At 40.7% G+C, this 26752-nt stretch overlaps 1 pseudogene; it reads right to left on the bottom strand.

Moving 5' to 3' along the window:
- Window positions 1-3240: 3240 nt before the first annotated feature.
- On the bottom strand, window positions 3241-5295 carry LOC132229669 (phosphatidylinositol 3-kinase regulatory subunit beta-like; annotated as a pseudogene).
- Between the last annotated feature and the right edge of the window lie 21457 nt (window positions 5296-26752).

Raw genomic sequence — 26752 nt, 5'->3', positions numbered from 1 at the left:
ATACAATGACTGATAAAGTGATTAAACTTATTCTAATATCTCCCTGTACACCACATTAAGAGTGAAAACACTTTCAGAGTGCTTGACTAATTTCCCTTATGATGAAATATTTAGAACTTTAACTGTAACGTCACATGCTCTTCAAACTCAAGAGAAAGCAACATATAACTGACCATGTGCGAAAACAGGTTCAGGTAAGACTATGCCTACTTTGTTTAGAGTTTGTCCTTGTGATTTATTAATAGTCATCGCAAATGCTAGCATCATGTGAAACCGTCATCTAATCAATTTAAATGGGAGGCCAGTGTCAGATGGGAACAAATTAATTCTTGGAATCAGAACAACCTCTCCCTTTGCAGATCTTGTTAATACTTTAGCTTCGATAATGTTAGGTCGTAATCTTTTGATAATAAATCTGGTACCATTACAAAGACCCCAATTACTATTGAGATTTCTTAATAGCTTGATGATTGCACCCACTTTCAATTTTAATTTATGACACAACATTCCCAAAGGAGTAATACTATTCAGAAATTTAATTGGAAAATTTTCCTTTTCAGCCTCATCTGTGGAATCAATGGAATCATCACTCAAATATCTGTGAAAATCTCCATCGAGTATATCCAAATTTTCTTCATTTAATTTTTGAACATGTTCATTTTTTGGACAAAGAATTGCACCTTTAGATATATTTTTAATATTATCTATAGCAGTGGTTCTCAACTTGACTGCACATTAGAATCACCTGGGAATCTTTTTAAAATCCTGATTCCTGGGCCTCATCCTCCAGAAATTGTTTCTTTGTTATGGGGTGGGGCCACAACATTAGTAACAAAGAAACAGAATTTCTGGAGGATGAGGCCCAGAAATCAGGATTTTAAAAAGATTCCCAGGTGATTCTAATGTGCAGCCAAGGTTGAGAACCACTGATCTATAGATATAGTATTTCCAAAGGTAGCTTCAATAATAGATCCATTACAAATCATTTCACTTCCATGCTCCACTCTGAGGGTGGGTTCCTGCCTGAAACCTCATCCTCCAGGAAACAGCTGGGGGAGGGCGCAGCTGTTTCCAAGATGACCCCTGCAGGACTGACTTCCTTCCAGTTGATCTTGCTTCTGGCCATGATGTTACACCCAGGGTTTTTATATAAGTAGACTAGAAGCCCAGTGAATGAAATTCATGTGTGTGTCGGGGGGGGGGGGGGGTGGAGAATGTCACTCAGCCCGGCCTGTACCCTCTTGTAATCTGGGACCCCTCGGGGGATGTCCGACTGCCGGTTTAGTTGGACATGCCTCTTGCAATCCGGAACCACTGGTTCCTAACTGCTTGCCTGCCTGCCTGCCTGATTGCCCCTAAACACTCATCTGCCTGCCTCATCACCCCTAACCACTCTGCCTACCTGCATCATTGCCCCTAACTGCTTTCCTGTCTGCCTGATCACCCCTAACTACCTCTGCCTCAGCCCCCGCCACTGTGGCTTCATCTGTAAGGATGTCCAGAAGGTCATTCAGCTGTCCCGTCTAATTAGCATATTACACTTTTATTATAGACTAGAGGCCCAGTGCACGAAATTTGTGCATGGCGGGGTGGGTCCCTCAGCCCGGCCTGCACCCTCTCACAATCTGGGACCTTTTGGGGGATGTCCGAATGCCGGCTTAGGCCCGATCTGCAGGATCTAGCCTAAGCCATCAATCAGACATTCCTCTCGCAATCCGGGACTGCTGGCTCCTAACCACTCACCTACCTGCCTGATCGCTCCTAACCGCTCTGCCTGCCTGCCTGATCACCCTTAACCACTCACCTGGCTGCCTGATTTTTCCCCTAAAACTCAAGCTTCTTTTTTATTTTTAATATTTATATTTCGCCCTGGCCTGTTTGGCTCAGTGGATAGAGCGTCAGCCTGCGGACTGAAGGGTTCTGGGTTCGATTCTGGTCAGGGGCATGTACCTTGGTTGTGGGCACATCCCCAGTCGGAGGTGTGCAGGAGGCAGCTGATCGATGTTTCTCTCTCATCAAATTTTCTAACTCTCTGTCCCTCTCCCTTCCTCTCTATAAAAAAATCAATAAAATATATATAAAAAAATTAATATTTATATTTCTTCTTTTTTATTTTAAAAGTCAAGCTTCTTGAGAACATGAGGAGTTTAAAATTATTTCATATTCCTTAAAGAGAGCTAAGCATGGTAAACACAGCAAGTACTCAATACTTATGGGCTTCTATACAAACAGTTTCCAACCAGAAATGTTTTAATAGGCAGTCTCCAAAAACTTGAACTGAAAAACCTAAAAGCAGAGTGCTCAGATTTCAGGCATCAGGTGCTATTAGCAGGGTTTCTATCCCAATTAAACTCTAATTCTTAGCTCTCAACAGTCTGGACAAACTGCCCTTCATTGTCTCCAAAGTTTCTTATTCGTCACTATCCCATTTTCCTTTTTTTGAGTTCAATGTTTTATATCCACATCAGTATCAACATACCGTACAAAACCCACCTGCCAGTCTAGCTGGTCAGGCAGGAGGGGGGTCCATGGCAGCATAGAAAACCGGGATTCTTGTCCGAAAAGAGGAGAAAATGGGTTTACAGTCAAGGAAACAAAATCAGAACCCAGCATGATCAAGGAGAATCCTTGAAACTGCATCGGGCGAAGGTGCTGTGGGCAGCAATGCATCCCGGCTGGCCCAACTGTACCTGCAGAAGCCTTGGTTCCAGGGAAGCCTGGGGTCAGATAGGGCCCAGGTCTTGAGGTTATTTTTAATAATTTGGTTTTGTGGGAGGGCTTCTGGGCAGCAGCTCCATATGGGGGTAACCGGTGTGGGTTTCACTTCAGGGTTTGGAGGGGAAGTTGGGTCTGTGGGGCAGGACCCACTCCCTACCCTCCAACCCCCGGCCCCCACCCGGCCCCAAATATCACAGTGGAGGTTCTTGAAAGTGGTCCAGTGTAATTCATTTCTGCCTTCTTCCTGCTCTGACCCCAGGTCTGTGGCTTAAAAATCAGGGCACCAGGCTGAGGCTGAGCACCCCAGGGGCCTTTGTAAACATGGCAGGTATAGGCAGGGGGAGCTTGGGGGAACTGTAGGAACTGGTGGGGGCAGCCAGAGCCAGGGGTGGACAGTGCCCATAGAGAAAGGGAGCATGGGATGGAGGAGGTATGCTCCTCTAACAGAGACTTAGAGGTACAGAGACTGAGAGACAGAGAGGACAGAAATGGGAATAGAAAGAGTGACAGGAAGAGAAAGACTCAGAGAAAGCAAGACAGAGATTGAGACAGAGAAAGATTCACAAAGAAGAGAGACAGGCAGATAGAAAGATGGAGTCCTGCTCTGTATGAGTCAGCGGGCTTTGGGGAGGGGAGGTGGGGGCTCAGGGCTCGCAGGGGATGTGCCAGTGTGACAGTAAGTTTATGGTTGTGTTGCATGATGGAGGTGTGCTGGTCATGCAGCGCCAGCTCCTTCAGAGACCCGTACAGGTTGTAGGGCTCCGCAAAACCCAAGCCAGTGGCCATGTGGTAGATGACACAGTATCACTCTCTACCACCACAGAGCAGGCATAGCAGCCCCGTTGGCTGCTCTCACGGATGAGGAAGGTACCATCCCGCTTGCTGTTCAGCATTTCCTCAGCGTGCATGCAGTTGATCTTGCCCACATACCAGGTTCGTTCCTCAAGGTGGGGGAGGTCATCCTCATCTTCCATCAGTGCATACTGGTCTTCATTCTCATTTGTGATTCCCAACCACTCATTGATTTTTTTCTGCCGGGCACTTTTCTGGGTAAACCATACCAGGTACTGGACTCGAATCTTGCACAGCTGCATGAGGTCTGGCTTCAGGCTATTCATGCACTTATCTTAGTTGTCCAAGGCCTGTGTCCGCAGCTCCTGTCCCAGCTTTGTGTGGCTCTTGTGGATCTCTGCTATGCAAGATTTGAGCTGTTTTGAGTTCAGCAGGATTCTCTGCATCTCTTTTTCATTGCCCTCACGCCAGAAGTGCTCCAGATACTCCTTGCTGCACTTCTCTTGAGTCTGGCCCTGCTCTTTGAAGATCTTGATGGTTTCATTGAAGGCTTTGATTGTGGTGTGCTTCATCTACAGTTCCTGGGAGGTGTGTGTGTACTCCTGGTAGAGCTGGTCTTACTCGTGGCTCTTGTCCTCTGCTTCAAACCAAGGTAACAAACAAAACCTTTAATTCTGATCTTCCTCACCGCAAGGGAACATCAAACCTCAATAGAAATAATTTCCCACCAGAAGTCACGTCCAAATACTGCGAGACTGAGGACTATAGGGCTGATTATGCACATGCACAATAACAGGCTCACATTCTAGCCATAGGTGCCCAGGCATCCTCCACAATCCCACAATCCTCTAGTCACATACTTCTGGTTTTTCTAGGTCCTCCTTAAATGGTGTTTCCTTCAGTCGTGTTGCAAGTCCAGAGCCTCTAGTTGGAGAAAATTTTTCCTTTCTTTGACATTGATAGCTGTTTACTATTTGGAATCAGTGAAGTTTCGGGAGTACTGCCACTGGCATGAATATGTCGGTTCCAAGCACACTCATGAAACAACCGCCCCTACAATCCACAGTTGGCGCTGTGCTTGTTCACAATGAGAAAGTTACTGTGCTGAGCCATTTTCCAATCAGATCTTCCTCTTCCTTCCCCAGCACACTCCAAACCTACCCCAGGCTGACCACCCCAACCCTGCAGACCCTTAAGACCTCCCTTTCTATATCTTCCACATTCCCCCATCAAACTTGCACCCTATAGCATTGCCTACGGGGGACCTAACCACTCCCTGAGGGGTGGGGCCAGCCTGGGCGAGAGGCCATGGTGTTCTTGTCTCTGGTCATTCTGGTCATTACAGTAGCTGACTCTCTCTCTATATATATACATATATATCTATATATCTATATAGATATATATACCATATTCTCATTTTTATTATTTTATATACTTCCTTTCCTTTTACAAAATCTCTTATTGTTTCCCTTTAAATATTTCCACTACAGATCATGGAACAAAATAAATTGCTTTCTTAGTCTATTTGGTCCATACACTAACTTTTAATTAAATTCCAGCTCTTTCCCATATCATATAACTTCTATCAGTGCTTTCAAAGGTAGACTACTCCTTACCCCACATAGTGTACTTTGATTGAACAGATATGTGAAAATTCTTCTAGATTTCCAGAACTGTTTCCTCATTTCTCTGTAAAAATTCCTGCTTTCTGCTCAATCTATACTTACCTTTGTCATCTTCTAAGGTTCTATTCATATCACCATCACACTCTCTGTTACCATCCATTCTCTTCATTTCAATTATCACTTATACGTTAATGTCTCTGAGTAGAACTCTAGCCCAGACTTCATTCTATGTTACACATTCATATAGCAAATTGCTTCTTTCTTTCTAAGATTCACATCCATATTTGAATATACTAGTGAATATGTTAAATGAATATTTCAAATGCACTTTTATATCTATTTTTGTTGTATGTTAATTTAATAAATATACTAAATAACTATAACATTCCATAAATTGTGCTTGTCACCATATATATGGTTATTAACAAATTAGATTTAACCTGCCCTCCTGAAGGTTATAGTCTTAGTCTAAAATCAAACTTGACTTGGGGTGATAAACACTCTACGCTCTTCATTCAGCCTATGGACATCACTGGCCCACTGTAATGTTTCAACCTTGTAATTCAGCTCTCTCACTTTGTATCTTGTACCAAGAAAATTCAATTCCTAACACACTAGAAAAATGATGTATCAAAATGCAAATATAGTTGTACTGCTTATCTATTAAAAACAATTTTATTATTCTTTTTTCACCAAAGAGTAAATGTCAACCTCTCTGACATGACATTAAAAGTCTTTCAAAATCTGGCCCTGCTTTACTCTCTGATCTAATCCCCTACCACTCTCTGTATTATAACTTACACTATGTTAATCATATGTGCACCATATTTAGTAAAGTTTCTAACTTTATATCTTTATAACTGTATTTTACCACATAGGTAACATCTCATCCAGAAAGCATTCCTTGACCAACAATTCTGAATTCTCTGTGTATCCATAACACCATTCACATATCTCTCTACCTATGCATATTCATAATAACACATTACATTGATCCCTGTGTATGTCTGTTGTCCCAAGAGAAGCGATTAAAGACAGAGACTGCATTCAGTTCATTTTTGTATTCCTAGAAACTAGGGTGCTTACCATGACTGTTTAATAGATTACAGTTGAAGAAATGAATAAATCAAATGCCATTCATCTTTCATAATATTGTTTTAATTTTCTGTTATATTAGTTCCTTGAGTACACGAACCATGGCCTATTTATCTTTATAATTCTGTTTCTTAGCACAGTGATTTATACATAATAGATAATTAGCAAGTGCTTGTTCCATGAAAAGTTGTGGATGAGAATCAAAAGCATTCCATGCGGCAAATATGACATGATATAGAATTTTTTTAAAAAAAGTCAGCACTGAGGGGAAAAAGTAAAACATTTGAAAAAGGCAAAAAGTCCTTATTGGAGATATTATTAGAAGTCAGTATTTTATTATATTCTACCAAGCCAGCAATGCAAGGAATGCTAAAGGGACTAGTGTAAAAAGAAGAAATAAAAATCTCAGAAAGAAAACAGCCACACAAAAAAATAAATGGCTACAAACAAGTACCTTTCAATAATAACTTTAAACATAAACGGACTAAATGCTCCAAGCAAAAGACATCGAGTGGCTGAATGGATAAAAAAAACATGACCCACACATCTGCTGTCTACAAGAGACCCACCTCATTAGAAGGGACTCACACAGACTGAAAGTGAAAGGATGGAAAAATATCTTTCAGGCAAGTGGAAAGGAAAAGAAAGCTGGGGTAGCAATACTTATATCAGACAAAAATAGACCTCAAAGTGAAGGCCATAACAAGAGATAAGGAAGGCCACTTCATAATACTAAAGGGATCAATACAACAAGAAGATATAACCCTGGTAAACATATATGCACCCAATGCAGGAGCACCCAAATTCATAAAAAAACTCCTGGAAGATATCAAAGGAGAGATCAACAACAATACAATCATAGTAGGGGACTTTAATACACCACTGCCAGCACTGGATAAGTCCTCTAGACAAACAATCAGCAAAGAAACAGCAATCCTAAATGACTCACTAGATCAGATGGACTTAATAGACATCTTCAGAACACTTCACCCCAAAGCCACGGAATATACATGCTACTCAAGTGCTCATAAGACATATTCAAAAATAGACCATATATTGGGTCACAAGCAAAATATCCCCAAATTCAAGAAGATTGAAATCATAAAAAGCATCTTCGCAGACCACGATGGCATAATATTAGAAATAAACTATAATAAAAACAACCCAAAATACTCAAACACCTGGAAGCTGAATAGCATGTTATTAAATATTGATTGGGTTACCAATGAGATCAAAGAAGAAATTAAAAACATCCTGGAAACTAACGACAACGAAAACACAACAATCCAAAACCTATGGGACACAATGAAAGCAGTCCTGAGAAGGAAGTTTATAGCTCTAGAGGGCTATCTCAAAAAACAAGAAAAAAATGGTAGTAAATCATCTAACTCTACAACTCAAAGAATTAGAAAGAGAGCAACAAGAAGACCCCAGAGTGAGCAGAAGGAAGGAGATAATAAAGATTAGAGCAGAAATAAATGACATAGAGACCAAAAAAACAATACAGAAAATCAATGAAACCAAGAGCTGGTTCTTTGAAAAGATAAACAAGATTGACAAACCTCTAGCCAGGCTCACCAAGAAGCAAAGAGAGAGGACCCAAATAAACAAAATCCGAAACGATAGAGGCAAAACAGACCCCACAGAAATACAAATGATTGTTAAAAAAAATACTATGGACAGCTCTACTCCAACAAACTAGACAACCTGGAGGAAATGGACAAATTCCTAGAAAAACACAACATTCCAAAACTCAATCAGGAAGAATCTAAAAATCTCAACAGGCCAATAACTATGGAAGAAATTGAAGCAATCATCAAAAAGCTTCCATCAAACAAAAGCCCAGGACCAGACGGCTTCACAGGGGAGTTTTACCAAACATTCAAGGAAGAACTAAAACCTATCCTCCTCAGACTACTATAAAAAATTCAAGAGGAAGGGACACTTCCAAGCTCATTCTATGAAGCCAGCATCACCCTAATACCAAAACCAGGTAAAGACAACACAATGAAAGAGAATTACAGGCCAATATCCCTCATGAACATAGATGCCAAAATCCTCAACAAAATCTTAGCAAATCGGATCCAGCAGTACATCAGAAAGATGATACACCATGACCAAGTAGGATTTATCCCAGGGATGCAAGGATGGTACAATATCTGCAAATCAATAAATGTGATACATCACATAAACAAATTGAAAGAAAAAAACCACGTGGTCATATCAATTGATGCAGAAAAAGCATTTGACAAAATTCAACACCCATTTTTGATAAAAACTCTAAGTAAGGCGGGAGTAGAAGGATCATACCTCAACATAATAAAAGCCATATATGACAGGCCCACAGCCAACATCATACTCAATGGACAAAAACTAACACCATTTCCCCTAAGAACAGGAAGAAGACAAGGATGCCCCCTCTCACCACTCCTGTTCAACATAGTACTGGAAGTGTTAGCCATTGCAATTCGGCAAGAAGAAGAAATAAAAGGCATCCAAATTGGAAAAGAGGAAGTAAAACTGTCCTTATTTGCAGACGACATGATATTATACATACAAAACCCTAGAGATTCCATCAAAAAGCTACTAGACTTAATACATGAATTTGGCAATGTAGCAGGATACAAAATTAACCCCAAGAAATCTGAGGCATTTCTATACACCAATAGTGAACTTTCAGAAAGAGAGATTATAAAAACAATCCCGTTTACCATCGCACCAAAAAAAATTAAGCTACCTAGGAATAAACCTAACTAAAAAGGTGAAAGACCTCTACTCAGGAAACTACAGGACGTTGAAAAAAGAGATAGAGGAAGACATAAACAGATGGAAGAACATACCGTGTTCATGGATTGGTAGAATTAACATCATTAAAAGGTCCATACTACCCAAAGCAATCTATAAATTCAATGCACTTCCCATTAAAATACCAATGGCATACTTCACAGATCTAGAACGAACTCTCCAAAAATTCATCTGGAATAAGAAAAGACCCCAAATAGCTGCAGTAATCCTGAAAAAGAACAAAGTAAGTGGGTCTCAATACCAGATATCAAGATGTATTACAAAGCCACTGTTCTCAAAACTGCCTGGTACTGGCACAAGAACAGGCATATAGATCAATGGAATAGAATAGAGAGCCCAGAAATCGGCCCGAACCAATATGCTCAATTAATATTTGACAAAGGAGGGAAGAACATACAATGGAGCCAAGATAGTCTCTTCAATAAATGGTGTTGGGAAAATTGGACAGATATATGCAAGAAAATGAAACTAGACCACCAACTTACACCATACACAAAAATAAACTCAAAATGGATAAAGGACTTAAATGTACGACGGGAAACCATAAAAATACTAGAAGAATCCAAAGGCAAGAAAATCTCAGACATATGCCGAAGCAATTTCTTCACTGATACAGCTCCTAGGGCACTTGAAACTAAGGAGAAAATGAACAAATGGGACTACATCAAAATAAAAAGCTTCTGCACAGCAAAAGAAACCATCAACAAAACAACGAGAAGACCCACTGCGTGGGAAAACATATTTGCCAATGTCATATCTGATAAGGGTCTAATCTCCAAAATTTATAGAGAACTCATACAACTTAACAAAAGGAAGATAAACAATCCAATCAAAAAATGGGCAAAGGACCTTTCAAAAGAGGACATTCAGAAAGCCAAGAGACATATGAAAACATGCTCAAAGTCACTAATCATCCGAGAGATGCAAATCAAAACAACAATTAGGTACCATCTCACACCTGTCAGAATGGCTATCATCAACAAATCAACAAACGACAAGTGCTGGAGAGGATGTGGAGAAAAAGGAACACTTGTGCACTGCTGGTGGGAATGCAGACTGGTGCAGCCACTATGGAAGACAGTATGGAGTTTCCTTAAAAAACTGAAAATGGAACTCCCATTTGACCCTGTGATCCCACTTCTAGGAATATATCCCAAGAAACCAGAAACACCAATCAGAAAGGATGTATGCACCCCTATGTTCATAGCAGCACAATTCACCATAGCTAAGATCTGGAAACAGCCTAAGTGCCCATCAGTAGATGAATGGATTAGAAAACTGTGGTACATCTACACGATGGAATACTATGCTGCTGTAAAAAGGAAGGAACTCTTATCATTTGCAACGTCATGGATGGAACTGGAGAGCATTATGCTAAGTGAAATAAGCCAGTCAATGAAGGAAAAATACCACATGATCTCACTCATTCATGGATAATAGAGACCATTATAAACTTTTGAACAATAATAGATACAGAGGCAGAGCTGCCTCAAACAGATTGTCAAACTGCGGCGGGAAGGTCAGGGAGGGTTGGGGGGCAGGAGGGAGGTGGGTAAGAAATCAACCAGAGGACTTGTATGCATGCATATAAGCATAACCAATGGACATAAGACACTGGGGGATAGGGGAGGCTAGGGGACTGTCAAGGGCAGGGGAAAAAAAAGGACACATATGTAATACCCTTTGTAATACTTTAAGCAATAATTAAAAAAAAAGTCAGCACTGAGTCTAACAATCACTGGCTACTGTTTGGAAAAGTCAGGGAGGAGATTCATTACCTCGCTATTATGTTGGTCAGTGCTGTGACAGCTAATACACCTCTGGGTTTCAGACTCCTTGTAGCCATAAGCACTGATGCTCTCCATAGCAAGCAGCTTGTAAGAGTCTGCTGTTGCTACAATGAGTTTTTATCAATGTCAGTACAAATTTTGTCTTTAACTTCATTGTTGTTTGTCATGGTGGATGCATACATATTAACAATAGTGAATGGATTTGATTTGAAAGCAATATTCAGTTTTATTTTAAGTGAAGGCATTCTCGTGACTTATTAAACTTTCTTCAGTACAATCAGAACAATAGAATTGTTTTTAGAATATAATAAAATACTGACTTCTAATAATTAATATCTCCAATAAGGATTTTTTGCCTTTTTCAAATGTTTTACTTTTTCCCCTCGGATTGCATTTCTGGTGGCCAATTTTCTTTATAAAAATCTGGGATGTATTTGATAAAAGCAAAAGAGCAGTATTTTATTTATGATATTACTTTTTAAGCAAGCACTAAAGAATTCAAACAAACATTGAAAAGACACCACTTTATAAGTTTTAATACTGTTAGATACAAGAAATATGTTGTAAACTATAAAGCAAACCAATGTATTTATTGGAAAACTGACTTGAGAGCTGAAGGAACTGAATTCTAAAACAGAATCTACCATTTTCTAGCTCTATTTACATTAAACAGATCCATTTATATTACTAAGCTTCTTATTTCCCCTTTTATATAAAGAGTTGGGCAAATGGTTTTCTCAATTATATTTCAAATCTCATATTTTATAATTTTATGAAAAGCCTGTGAAAACAGGCTATATATACCAGGTAATACCTTCTCATTTGGCTCCATGATATTTGAAAGGAGAGGATGAGAGGTAAAATTATGAGAGGGAAAGAAAAAAAATGAACTGCCATTATAAACCTTTTAAATAAAACATTTAGGAGAAACAAGATGGTGGCATAGGTGAACACTTAGACTTACTGTCTCCCACAACCACATCAAAATTACAACTAAAATTACAACCATCATCCAGAACCACCTGAAAGCTGGATGAATGGAAGTCCTACAACTAGAGATGTAAAGAAGAAAGCACATTGAAACTGATAGGAGGGGTGGAAGCGCTGAATGCTACCCACGTGTGCCACCGTTTTAAACATGAGGGAGATCATCTCTATGGAGGCTGCCAAGGGGTCACAGCCCCAGGCTACCAGAGCATGGAAAAGAAGTCCCCATAATTACAGGCTGAAAACCCAGTGGGGATTGGAGCTCAATGTCACAGAGGCTGCTGGAGACACTGCTGGTCCTTTTAAAGGGCTGGCACACGAAATGAATTTACAAGGTCCCACTTCCTCTAAGTTCCAGTGTCAGGGTAAGGCTCTAGGGGACCCAGACATATACAAGGAGGAACTGGATTGTCTGTATCAGGGCATAAATTCGGGGGGCAGATGTCTCCCAGACAGAGGTGCTTGCAGGGTCATTGTTCCTGTCCTGGGACCGCCCTGGGCACAGGCCTGATTGGCAGCCATTTATGTTTGCTTCACCCAAGTGATTCCTGAGACCTTACCCCATCTAATTTGCAGCTCTCTCAACTTGTGGGCAGTAGTTCTTGCATATGAATGGCCAGTCTTTACTCAGGCTTCAGACTTTGCTAAAATCTCTCAAACAAGCTACAGCTGGGTCAGGGAGCTCCAAACCTATCAATAAAAGGCCCAAGACCTGGCACTAGCACCAGCCTGCCTTGCTTCACAGCTGGGCCTCGCCTGGGCACTTCTAAACCTGATACAAATAGGAGGAATCTGCAGATCTCTCTAGCTCCAACCAGGTGGCCCCAGCCAGTAGCTGATTTTGCACCTCCTGAGACCCATTGGTCAGCATCAGATCATACCAGATTACAATTTTGCACATCCACAAGCAACACACTCAAGGGGAAGACTTGGTGAGCACCAAAGCCCCACTGAAGCAAGTCCTGCTCCACAGGTGTGTCTCATGCACAGCAGCTCTCCCACTGTTGTTGCAGCTGGTCCTCACAACCAATTGGCCTGGAAGTCAATTCCTCCCAGTGACACCAACAACAATCAAGTCTCAACCACACAAGACTGTGCACACAGCCCACAAAGGAGTGCACCCAGAGCTCCCAGCTCAAGTGACTGGGGAAGCTAAGCCACTAGGCCCTATAGTACACCTACTACACAAGGCCACTCTACAAACTCAAGGAGACATAGCAGCTCTACCCAATACATAGAAACAAACACAGGGAGGCAGCCAAAATGCAGAAACAAAAAAAAAATTGTCACAAATGAAAGAAATGGAAGAAAGCAAACTACTAGATATTGAATTCAAAACCAGGGTTATAAGGTTACTGAAGAATCTTCTTGAGATCTCCAAAAGATTTAGTGAGACTTTCTTTTTTTTTTTAATTAAATCTTTATTGTTCAGATTACTACATTTGTTCCTCTTTTTTCCCCCCCATAACTCCCCTCCTCCCAGTTCCCACCCCACCCTCCACCCTCACTCCCCACCCACTGTCCTCATCCATAGGTGCACGATTTTTGTCCAGTCTCTTCCCACATCTCCCACACCCCTTTCCCCCCCAAGAATAGTCAGTCCATTCCCTTTCTATGTCCCTGATTCTATTATAATCACCAGTTCATTCTGTTCATCAGATTATTTATTCACTTGATTCTTAGATTCACTTGTTGATAGATGCATATTTGTTGTTCATAATTTGTATCTTTACCTTTTTCTTCCTCTTCCTCTTCTTAAAGGATACCTTTCAGCATTTCATATAATCCTGGTTTGGTGGTGATGAACTCCTTTAGCTTTTCCTTATCTGTGAAGCTCTTTATCTGACCTTCAATTCTGAACGATAGCTTTGCTGGATAAAGTAATCTTGGTTGTAGGTTCTTGGTATTCATCACTTTGAATATTTCTTGCCACTCCCTTCTGGCCTGCCAAGTTTCTGTTGAGAAATCAGCTGACAGTCGTATGGGTATTCCCTTGTAGGTAACTGAGTTTCTTTCTCTTGCTGTTTTTAAGATTCTCTCTTTATCTTTTGCTCTTGGCATTTTAATTATGATGTGTCTTGGTGTGGTCCTCTTTGGATTCCTTTTGTTTGGGGTTCTCCGCGCTTCTTGGACCTGTAAGTCCATTTCTTTCACCAGGTGGGGGAAGTTTTCTGTCATTATTTCTTCAAATAGGTTTTCAATATCTTGCTTTCTCTCATCTTCTGGCACCCCTATAATTCTGATGTTGGTACGCTTGAAGCTGTCCCAGAGGCTCCTTACACTATCCTCGCATTTTTGGATTCTTTTTTTATTTTGCTTTTCCAGTTGGGTGTTTTTTGCTTCCTCGCATTTCAAATCATTGACTTGATTCTTGCACTCCTCTGGTCTGCTGTCGGGAGTCTGTATAATATTCGTTATTTCAGTCCATGTATGCTTAATTTCTAGTTGGTTCCCCAATATAACATCGAGGGTCTCATTAGTTTTCTTGTAGATCTCATTAAGTTTATCGGCGGCTTCTAAACAGTTCTTGAGAGACCTTAAAAGTGTGGTTCTGAACTCTATATCTTCCATTGACAATTTTGTCCTGTTTCTTTGTCTCCGCATTTTGTTATGCTTCCTTGGTGCACTCCCTAGTGGTCTTTGTTCGCAGTCTTATAGTTAAACCTTGATTGTTGTAGCTAATACCAGGGAGGGTTTGACCTCCAGGCCAAGTGGCTATAAGAATCAGCTGTGTCTGCAGTGAGAGAACTTCTGTCCTCTAGGGAGGTGCTAATCTAGCCTTTGCCTGAGGCTATCCGGCAAATGCCTCTGGGCAGGGCTTGGGCAGGGCGGGTCGCACAGGATCAACAGGGTGGGCTGGAGAGAGCAGTTATGGTGGCTCTCAGTCCTGTCCCCAGGGGCTCTGCCTCTCTGAGTCCCAGCACCTGCTGCAAACCTCGGAGAGAAAGCTGCACTCGCTCTGACCGAAGCCAAACAGTCCCGCTTCTCCCGTTTGAGTCTGGGTCCCTAAAGACTTGCTTGTATCTGGAGCTCAGAGTCTGCGACTCCCTCTCGATTGAAAACGCCAACCGAGCCCTCCGCCGCCAGCCTGCTCCACGCACTCCGCACCTCAGAATTTGACTTCAGCACTGCGCCTCCTCTGAGTGTCCGTATGCGTTTCTCTTTCCTCCTAGTTGTAGGACTTCCACTCAGCCAGCGTTCCTGTGGTTCTGGGTGATGTCCGTTCCGTTTTTTAGTTTCACTTTTGAAGTAGTTGTTCAAGGCAGCAAACTCCGGCGTTAACCTATGCCGCCATCTTGGTTCTCTTCGACTTTCAAGGATCTTAGTGAGAATTCCAAAAAGATGGAAAAGGATCAGTCAGAAATTAAGCAAACACTGACTGAAATAAAGAATAATATATAGGGATTCAACAGTACAGTAGAGGATTCTGAGAATCAAATCAGTGATTTGAAATATGAGGAAGTAAAAAACACTTAATCAGAAGAGAAAAATGAATCCAAAAATATGAAGATAGTGAAAGGAGTCTCTGGGACAACTTCAAGCATACCAACATCTGAATTATGGGGTTGCCAGAAGAAGAGAGAGAGCAAGATATTGAAAACCTATTTGAAGAAATAATGACAGAAAACTTCCCCACCTGGTGAAAGAAATAGACTTACAAGTCCAGGAAGCACAGAGAGTTCCAAACAAGAAGAAGTTAAAGAGACCACACCGAAACACATCATAATTAAAATGCCAATGGCTAAAGACAAAGAGAAGATCTTAAAAGCAGCAAGAGAAAAGCAATTAGTTATCTACAAGGAAGTGCCCATATGATGGTCAGCTGATTTCTCAATTGAAAGTACACAGGCCAGAAAATAGTGGGAAGAAATATTCAAAGTGATGATAGCAAGGACCTATAACCAAGATTACTCTACCCAGCAAAACTATCATATAGAAAGTCAGATTAAGAGCTTCACATACAAGAAAAAACTAAAGGAGTTCATCACCACCAAATCAGCATTACATGAAATGTTGAAGGCTATTCTTTAAGGAGAAGAAGAAAAAATATTAAAAATATGAACAATAAAAAGGCAATAAACACATACCTATCAACAATTGAATCTAAAAATAAAAGTAAATGAACAGGAAATCTAATGGACAGAATATGCTGGTGAATAAAATGGAATCAGAGGTATGGAAATGGAACAGACTGAAGATTCTCAGAGGGAAGAAGGGTGGGAGAGAGGGAAGAGATTAAACAAAGATCTTATATACATATATGCATAACCTATGGACACAGACAATAGGGTGGCGAAGGCCTGGTGTGGTGCAGGAACCAGGTCAAGGAGGGCAATTGGGTGAAAAAGAGGGATATCTGTAATACTCTCAACAATAAAGATTAAATAAATAAATACACACATAAAACATGTAAATAATAAAAGGTATTTTTTAATCCCTTTATTATTGCAAGGAAATACCTGACCTTCATTACTTCCATTCCTGCATGAATAAATAGGTAGCCTAGTCAAGAACTGTGGCTATGACAAATAGTAATGGACTTAAGAGGGAAAATGTAGTGTGGCTACCATGAATACTGTAAAAAGCCTCAGAAAAAGAATGATGAATCCTGTCACCCTCTTGTCTTTCAACCCTATGCTTTGTGTCCACCATACGCTAAGGAAGTTGGGTTTTATTCCAAGCATGATGAAGTGCTATTAAAGGGTTCTTCTTGTTGTTTTGTTGTTGTTTTTTTTAAATCCTCATCTGAGGATATGTTTTCATTGATTCTAGAAAGGGAGAGAAACATCGATGTAAGAAACATCCATCTGTACCTCATGTACATGCCCTGACCGAGGATCGAACCCGCAACCTGGATATGTGCCCTGACCGGGAATTGAACCTGCGACCCTCCAGTGCATGGGATGATGATCTAACCCACTGAGCAACACTGACCAAGGCTATTAAAGAGTTTTAAGCAGAAGTTTATGATTTCATTGTTTAAAAGGTTGCTCTGATATTGGGAGATAGGCTTGCATGGCTATGGAATGAAGTAGCTGAGATACTGCTGAAATGGGCCAGGTGAGAAGTGATAGTGGCTTAGAGTAGGGTGGTTTTAGTGAGATGAAAAGAAGAGGACTAATTCTGAATATATGTTTCAGGTAAAACATGCTGTTTATTATCTCAGTTTGTCCAATGGATCTCTCAAAGCTTTTCATTCTTCTTTGCTGTATCCTGAAGGCAGGAGGCTGAGCATGCTGACTGAGTCACCCATGCTTTCTTTCCAGTATTCTTCCAGCTGGGTTTGGCCAACAGGAGATGCCAGGAGGAAATTGGAAGGTGTGAAGGAACTTTGCATCCCCACACATTACTCATTTCCAGCTTCAGGCTTGAATCTCTGAGAATGCCTGCATTTCTTCAGGACTGTGGTTTCTCCCATAAAGGCTCCACTCCACCTTCTCAGATCTTCCTGATACTGATAACAGCCCTTCCTCCCTTTAGCCCCTGGACATTTATGGCTTCCTGTGGTTGTTAGTCCCTGATTGCCTCACCATTCCCTGTTTGTCCCATAATTCTTCTCACATCACTATAAGTAGTCCCTTTATTTATTTTTTTTATTTGAACACTTTTGGATGAATTCTGCTTCCTTTGGGGACCCTGAATAAAGGAACAGCTGGACTTGTTGATATGCCAGATGTGGGGAAGTGAGGAAAAAGCAGAGTCAAGGTCAACTCTCACATTTCAGGCTTAAGCAACTGGGTGCATAATGGTTGCATTCAGTGCAATGATGGAGGCTGGAACAAAAATGATTCATTTATGAAACCAATACGCCATCATACAGCAGTGTATGTATCACTAATATGTGCCAGATGAATAGAGGAGGCTAGCAGCTGAGCACCATAGCGCTTAAGTTCATACTTAGTTTCAGAAGAAACCTAATATGAGTTGATATGATTACTATACCAAATGTTTCATATGTGTAATTTTATGTTTTTTTATATTATATTATTTTCACAGAATCCTAACAATCTTAGAATTAAGCATTTGATGAAAACATAAAGCAAAATTTAATGGTAATTACATAAAGTTTAGAAAGACTTTTTTTTCACATGATGTAAGGTAAAGGGAAGTGTAAAATTGTTGTCAAACACAAAGGTTGAAAAGGATAGATACATCTTTACTAAAAAGATATTTAGTTCAACAAGAATCCCATGAGTCCCTTGTATCTCCAAAATAATGACAAGCGTCATTTCTAACTAAAATATTTATTAAAACAACTACAGCTCTCTCTCTCTCTCTCTCTCTCTCTCTCTCTCTCTCTCTCTACTTATACTTGTTTATCTGATTTAGTCTGTTGAAACTATTCTATCAGCCCTAATATTTTAGACATTCATATTGAAAATGATCTAGATTTCTAAACTACACATTTAGCTAGTGATGTTTGGTATCATATTGTGACAATTAATATTTACATAAGCAGGGCTTACAATATTATAGGAGAATAGTGGAAAAATATGTATTAAAGAGCTTTTAAAAAGTTAACCTCTAAATATGAATTCCTATATATTAATTGTTTTCTAAGCTTTCAATGCAAAAGTTACCATCAATTTAACATCCAATCATAAGCCCAGTCTAGCTGTGAAAGCCTGGAAATTGACTGAGATCACTGTATTATCCTGGAAAATGCTCCGTATATTTGGTAAATGTATGAAAATTGATGATGGCCATATCACATCTACTCCTCTAACCCTGACCATCACATATAAGCAGAGAACCTAGATCAAGTACCACTCACCCTGACAACTATCACCAGGTTTATTGTCAGCAGGTTTCTGTATATAACAGGTTGTTTTGTCAGTTGAGTTTTAAGTACTTGGGGTGAAAATCACCATAAATATTTGCTCAAGGGCCTTGTTGAGGGCTTTTTTATGGTCTATAAATACATCTAAAATTCTGTTATATTCAACAATAGTGGCCAGTGGCTACAGAGTAAGTGGTATTTTGAGATCTTTTAAAATTTTACCTGGCAAGAAGTATTTGGCAGAGTAAATGTAAGAATATTTTTGTTTATTTTTTCTTCTGCCTTCTTCAAGATTTTTGAAATCTTTTAACAAAATATATGTATAAATCTGCGCATAAAATAGAATTCTTGTAACTCAAACTCTTGTCTTGATATTTGAGATTCCAGCTGGGTCAATAATGGTTCTGTAAAGAAAAACTTAATATTTTCCCAATTCACATAAAGTAAACTAACAAGAGCAATGCCATCAGAAGCTTCACTTTTTTTGTTCTGCCCTTCAAATGTTGTGATTTTGCATGGGCTTTTCTGAGATGATTAATGACAGGTGTGACTGGGAGAAGTAATTATAGGGAGTAACTAAACGTTTAAGACTTTGGGAATGAAAGTGGATGATGTGAACATGAAAGTTTTCGTGATGAAGTCAACTTCTCATAAGCACAACATGCTCATGGAAATTTTAAAATAGAATAAAGGTCTAAAAAGTAAGTTTGAAATGAAAGAACATAATTTAATCATTAACCTTTTTACTATGGAGACTAATAGCATATCCTGTGTTGAAAACATTTGTAATTTGGAAAGCTAAGTATTCAGATCCCAAAAATTTTATATTTCATGTCTAAGCTTCTGGTACATTCTCATAGACTGTGAAATTTTCTCTGGTATTGAGGTTGTGCGGGTGGCTGTTCACATGGTCTGGAAATTCTAAATGGAGCACTCAAATCATTTAATTTTATATCAGTTGTTCATAGGCATCAAATTAGCTCACATGAAGAAGTCCAAAGAGTGACAAAAAGCAATTCCAAGCATCTATTGACTTTCTTCCTGGTTAGTCCTTTTACAGCACTGAAAATTTAGCAAAATTGTAAACATCTGGAAAGCAAAAATCACATTTTATATACTGTATCTCAAATAGCATCTAGCTTTGTGCCTCATAAATAATAGCCTTAAAATGAATACATAGAATGACTCTGGTAGAGTCATAGAATCCTTGGAAGAAGATTTAAGAAGGAATTGAGGGGTGTATATCTGAGCATGAACTTTAGAAAAATGAGTTTAAATAATTTCAAAAACAAGTTTGCTTTATCTATTTGAATTTGCCAAGGACAAGGCTACTTCTCACTTATTACTTTACTTAAAGTAATGAAAATAGGTATCCTTCCATACTAATCATTTTCCACTGATGCAAACTTAAAAAAGAACATAAAACATCAAATTTATTTTTCCCCATTTCATAGCTAATGTTCAATCACTCTCATTTATAAGTCTACCTGATTGTTCTACTTCCTTCTGAATATCTGTTGTTTATGCCATCTGTATCTATCCATCCTACTCCTTGAATTAATAAATATAATTTCTCTGGAAACTGACATACTTTACATTTTTAATCCAAGTAGTTACCTAATGTTTCACTTCTAGCTCCAAAATAGAGAATGTGAATCAAGCCTTGCTAGGCAGTCCATCACATCCCCAATCTCTCTAGTTCTTGGACGAAGTACTAGTATGTCATCAAATCCAAGCCAATGGAACATGTTTTTTGGAAATAGTTGGGGAAAATAACAGGCTGGACCCCAATGAATCAATTACTGCTGACACTACACAATACATAACAAAAACAAACAAACAAACAAGGAACAGGTTCTGATCACATTATTTGAGCCCTGGTTCCAGCTGTGCCTGAAATTAGAGCTATTCTAATCTCCTTCAGTTTTATAAACTGTACATTTCCTTTTCTTAATTTAATCTGAGCTAGATTTTCTATAAATTGCAGCTGAAAGTATTCTGATATTGTCTTGCTCAAAGGCAGCATGGCATGTAGTCTATTTCTAGCCAATACCCACAAACAATGTCGACTGCAGACATGGCTCAATAGCTATGATTTTCTAAGTGAAGGATCTCCCAGAGTGAAGCTCCATTTGTCATGTCCCTTGTAAACAGAATCTGGAGAGAAGGAAACTGCATGTAATTTTGGCTGCCTGTCACAAATTAGATGTAGATGAAAAATAGCTCATTTTCTTCAATGTTAATAACACTCATCTGTCCATTATCTTTTGCATAAGGAGTAGTAAGCAGTGATTAAATTGTTGGTGGTCACTAACAATAGTTATTTTAGAAGCTGTGGGCTTTCCAACAGAGTCAACTCATGAGCATTCCGTCAGAGGAGATTAAATCCACAGGACAGGATGTAGAGCAAGTCACCATCACCATCAACAGATGCCCATGACTAAGGATCATGTGTAACTCCAATTGGAGACATCTACACTAATAAAAGACAAACATGCAAATTGACCATACCTTTGCAATGCCTTAAAGCCACGCCCACCAGCCAATCAGAGAGACTATATGCAAATTAACCCAACCAAGATGGTGGCCAGCAGCCACAGAGCTGGAACAAGCAGAAGGCTTGGTTACTACAGTGATGGAGGAAGCCAAGCTTCCCGCCCTCCCTAGCCGGCACTGAGCTCCACTCAGGCTACAAAGTTTCAATTATAGAAGGTAAATAAACTCCAGAATAAAAGAAAAAAGAGAGGCTGAGTGCTTCCATTGCCAGGGGGCTTGGCCAGCCTGAAAACAGCCCTCAGCCCCTCACCCAGGATGGTCAGACACCTCAGTTGGGTCCCCCACCCTGAAGGGGGTGTGACCAGCCTGTAAACAGCCATCAGCCCCTCACCCATGCTGGCCAGGCACCTGAGCAGGACCCCCACCCTGATCCGGGACACCCTTCAGGGCAAACCAGCCGGCCCCCACCCATGCACCAGGCCTCTATCCTATATAATAAAAGGGTAATATGCAAACTGACCCTAACAGCAGAACAACTGGCAATGACTGGTCACTATGACACACACTGACCACCAGGGAGCAGATGCTCAATGCAGGAGCTGTCCCCTAGTGGTCAGTACACTCCCACAGGAGGAGCTCTGCTAAGCCACAGCCAGGCTGATGGCTGCCAACACAGCCGTGGTGGCGGGACCCTCTCCCGCTTCCTCAGCAGCACTAAAGATGTCTGACTGTGGCTTAGGCCTGCTCCCCACTGGCAAGTGGACATCCCCTGAGGGCTCCTGTGCTTCCAGAGGGATGTCTGATTGCCAGCTTAGGCTCAATCCTCCAGAGAGTGGGCCTAAGCCAGTGGGTGGTCATCCCCCGAGGGGTCCCAGACTGCAAGATGGCATAGGAGGGGCTGAGGGACACCCCCCAGAGTGCACAAATTTTTGTGCACTGGGCCTCTAGTTTATTAATATGCATTGTTGGATCAAGTGGAAAAGCAAAGCATGCTAAATTAAAATTTAGTCTATAAAGATCCCAGAAACCCACAAGTTTATATATTCCTCAACTTGAAGTCAAGATTCACCTTTCCAAAGGGTTCTGATCAGAGGCACTACTTCTTCAAGGCCTGCAATAAAAATTGAGGACAGAATCAATGTGTTAGCCCAGTTATGCAGCAGCGAAATGCAGCCAGTGGCAGATAATTCAAGGCATGAAGCACATTTTCATAGAACTAGAAGTTCTTTGTCTATGATAACTACTTATTGAAAGCAGAAATTAGACAACAAAGTAGAGGGTAGAACTAGCCTGTGGGTTTTAGAACTTAAAGCCAGCAGTTCTTAAAAGAGAGTTTGGTGATAATCAAGCTCAAGAACAAGATCATGCCAAAAAACCCCACAAATCTAAACAGTAAGTAAGACCAAAGCTAGATTTGAAGTTATGGAAAAGCAAGAGAAGCTACCAGGATGTACAAAGCCGGTAAGACAGAGCTGTGAATAGCAGATTCTTAAGACTCTTAAATATGGGTGCAGATAAGATTTTATGGAGATTTTGAGACAGCATCCATGCTCTGGGAGGAGCTAGCAAAGTTGTATGACTACTATTAGCTCTAGCTTATTATTCTTTGGAGATTTGAATTAGAGTCACAGTAGTAGTTTATCTCAAAGCTCCCCTATATATTTATTTAAAATTTAAGTATCCACCATGGTCCGGTCAGGATGGCAGTATAGGTAAACATGGTACTTGCCTCCTCCCACAGCCACATCAAAATTACAACTAAACTACAGAACAACTATCATTCAAAACCATCTGAAACCAGGCTGAATGGGAATCCCACAACTAGGAATTTAAAGAAGAAGCCACAACAAGACTGGTTGGAGGAGTGGAGAAAGAGAACAGGCTGGTCCTCTGTGTAGTGGATAAAAATTGGGAGGGCTATCTCAGCTGTGCAGGTCCCCCTGAAGAGCAGCCCCACACCAGTCTCCTGAGTCCAGGGTTCCAGTGCCAGGACGAGAAGTCCCCATAACTTCTCACTATAAAAACAAGATTGTGGCTGAGTGAGATAAAAGGCTACAAGAGTCCCAAGAATTCCTCTTAAAGGGCCTGACATTCACTTATTCAGATCCACCTCCTCTGAGCTCCAGTGCTGGGATAGCAGCTCTAAAGGCACCAGGGACATATGGGGAGGAAATGAATTATCTCCCTTTAGGACAAAGGCTACAGGGGAAGCTTTCTCCAAGGCATAAGTTCTAGCAAAGACCATTGTTCTTTTTCTGGGCCCTCCCCCTCCAGAGCTAGTAGGCAGGTGTCATATCTGGATATCCTTCAACCTGACTAACAATTTTCACCTAGTCCTAGTGATTCCCTGAGACTCCTCTGCACCAAATGTTCAGGCACACCCAAGTTGTCTCCAGTGATTCTTCCATATCTTGGCTCTTGCTTGGGACTTCCCTAAAGTTTATCAAACAAGAAGCCTCAGCATGCCCCATACTTCTTGCTAAGTGGCCTCAGACTTGGTACTAGTGGCAGCTGGCCTTTGTTTGCAGCTTGGCCTCATCTAAGCACCTTCAGGGCCAGCATGAGTAGCAGCCATTCTCAGATCATTTGTAGCTCATGCAAATTGGCCTGGGCAGAAACAGGTGGCAGCTGAATTTGGCCTACACATCCTGGGAGACCCTAGAGCAGTGGTTCTCAACCTGTGGGTCGCGACCCCTTTGAGGGTCGAATGACCCTTTCACAGGGGTCGCCTAAGACCATCAGAAAACACATACATAATTACATATTGTTTTTGTGATTAATCACTATGCTTTAATTATGTTCAATTTGTAACAATGAAATTAGGAGTCACCACAACATGAAGAACTATTAAAGGGTTGCAGCATTAGGAAGGTTGAGAACCACTGCCTTGGAGCCAGCATGCCTTGTAGACAGCTTCAGACCAAATGGAAGCACCATTCAACCATCTCCATAAGCAACATACTGAAGAAGCAAACTGAGTGTAAAGCAGAGTCTCAGTGAAGTAAGTTTTTCCTTGTACAGCTGCTTTTCCATGGTAGTCACAACCTTGCACAGCTGCTTCTTCATGGTAGTCACAATCAGTTCTCACAGCCTGTGGGTAATTCCTTCCCACTAAGGTGCTAACAGCAACCAAGGATCACTTACAAAGGAGCCTATACAAGCTTACATGGGGGCCACACAGGTTATTGAGAAGGCTAAGCCACTGGACTCTACAGTATAACTACTACATAAGGCCACTTTTCCAAGCTTGGGAGACATAGTAGCTATAAATAATATATAGAAACAAATACAAGACGTTAGAAAAAATAAGGAGGCAAAGAAACATATCCCAAATGAAAACAAAAACAAAAAACAGAATAAAATTTCAGAAAAAGAACTAAACAAAATAGAGACAGTCAATCTATCAGATGCAGAGTTCAAAACACTGGTTATAAGGATCCTCATTGAACTTAGGGGAAGATAAGATGAACTTAAGAATTTCAACAAAGAGACAGGAAACATAAAAACGGAGATAGAAAACATTAAAAAAAGGTCAGAAACAAAGAATACATTAAGTGGCTCTAGCCAGTTTGGCTCAGTGGATAGAGAGTCAGCCTGCAGACTAAAGGGTCAAAGGTTTGATTGTTGTCAAGGGCATGTACCTCATTTGCAGGCTTGTTCCCTGGCCCTAGTTGGGGCATGTGTGGAGGCAACCAATCAATGTGTCTCCCTCACATTGTTGTTTCTTTTCCTCTCTTTCTCACCATCCCTCCATTCTCTCTAAAAAATCAATAGAAAAATATCCTCAGGTAAGAATTAACAAAAAAAATGTACATTAACTAAAATGAAGAATATATTACAGGGAACCAACACCGTTGTCAATGAAGCAGAGGATCATCAGAGATTTGGAAGATAGGGAAGCAGAAAACAATTAAAACAACAAAAAGAAAAATGAATTTTAAAAAATGAGGATAGTATAAGGAGGCCGTGGGGCAACTTCAAGTGTACCAACATTTGCATCATAAGGGTACCAGAAGGAGAACAAAGAGAGCAAGAAATTTCAAATGTATATGAAAAAATAATTATGGAAAACTTTCCTAACCTGGTGAAGGAAATAGACGTAAAAGTCCAAGAGACACAGATAGCTCCAAACAAGATGAACCCAAAGAGGTCCACACCAAGACACATCATAATTAAAACGCAAAGGTTAAAGACAAAGAGAGAATCTTAAAAGAAGGACAAGAAAATAATTTACTTATCTACAAGGGAGCACCCATAAGACTGTCAGCGGATTTCTCAACAGAAACTTCGTAGGCCAGGAAGGATTACATTCAAAGTGATGAAAATGAGGGAGCTACAACCAAGATTACTATAGCCAGAAAACTATCATTTAGAATAGAAGAACAGATAAAGATCTTCCCAGACAAGAAAAAGCTAAAGGAGTTTATCACCATCAAATCAGTATTACAAGAAATGTTAAAGGGCCTTTTTTAAGAAGAAGAAGGAAACAAAGAAGAAGAATAAGGAGGAAGAGAAGGAGGAGGAGGAGAAGGATAAATAATAAAATTCCAATAAATAGATATCTATCAATAATTACATTAAATGCAAATGAATTAAATAGTGCAATTAAAAGACATATGAGGCCATAGGCAGCCTGGCTCAGTAGTTAGAGCATCAGCCCTCAGGCTGAAGGGACTTGAGTTCCATTGCAGTCAAGGGCACATACCTTGGTTGCAAGCTCTATCCCTGGCTCTGGTCAAGCATGTGCAGGAGGCAAGTAATCAATGTGTCTCTCTCACATCAATGTTTATGTCTCTCTGTCTCTCCCCCTCCCTTACATTCTCTCTAAAAAATCAATGGGAAAAAATATCTTTGGGTGAGGATTACCAACAAAAAATACATATGGAGGCTGCTGAATGAATAAAAAAATAAGACCCTTACATATGCTGTCTATATAAAGCTCATTTCAGATAGAAAGACATACCTAGACTGAATGTAAAGGTATGGAAAAGGATACTTTATAAAAATGGAAACAAAGCTGGGGTTGCAATACTTGTACCAGAAAAAAACACACAAAGGCTATGTAACAAGAGACAAAGAAGGACCCAGCACTTCCACTTCTGGCTATTTATCAGAAGAAACCTAAACACTATATTTGAAAGACATATACATCCATATATTCATTGCATCATTATTTACAACTAGAGGCCCAGTGCACAAAAATTTGTGCACTTGGGGGGGAGGAGGGGGTCCCTCAGCCCGGCCTGTGCCCTCTGGCAGTCTGGGACCCCTCAAGGGATGACCACCTGATGGCTTAGGCCTGCTCCATGGGGAATGGGCCTAAGATGGCAATCAGACATCCCTCTGGCAGCCTGGCAGCCCTCGGGGGATGTCCACTTGCCAGCGGGGAGCAGGCCTAAACTGCAGTTGGACATCCTTAGCGCTACTGAGGAGGCAGGAGAGGCTCCCGCCACCACCACTGTGCTGGTAGCCATCAGCCTGGCTTGTGGCTGAGCAGAGCTCCTCCCATGTGAGAACGCCCTGACCACCAGAGGGCAGCTCCTGCATTGAGTGTCTGCCCCCTGGTGGTCAGTGTGTGTCATAGTGACCAGTCATTGCCAGTTGTTCTGCTGTTAGGGTCAGTTTGCATATTACCCTTTTACTATATAGGATAGAGGCCTGGT

This window comes from Myotis daubentonii, chromosome 3 (genome assembly GCF_963259705.1).
Source record: "Myotis daubentonii chromosome 3, mMyoDau2.1, whole genome shotgun sequence".
NCBI lineage: Eukaryota > Metazoa > Chordata > Mammalia > Chiroptera > Vespertilionidae > Myotis > Myotis daubentonii.
This window is presented reverse-complemented; position numbering and strand designations above follow the sequence as displayed.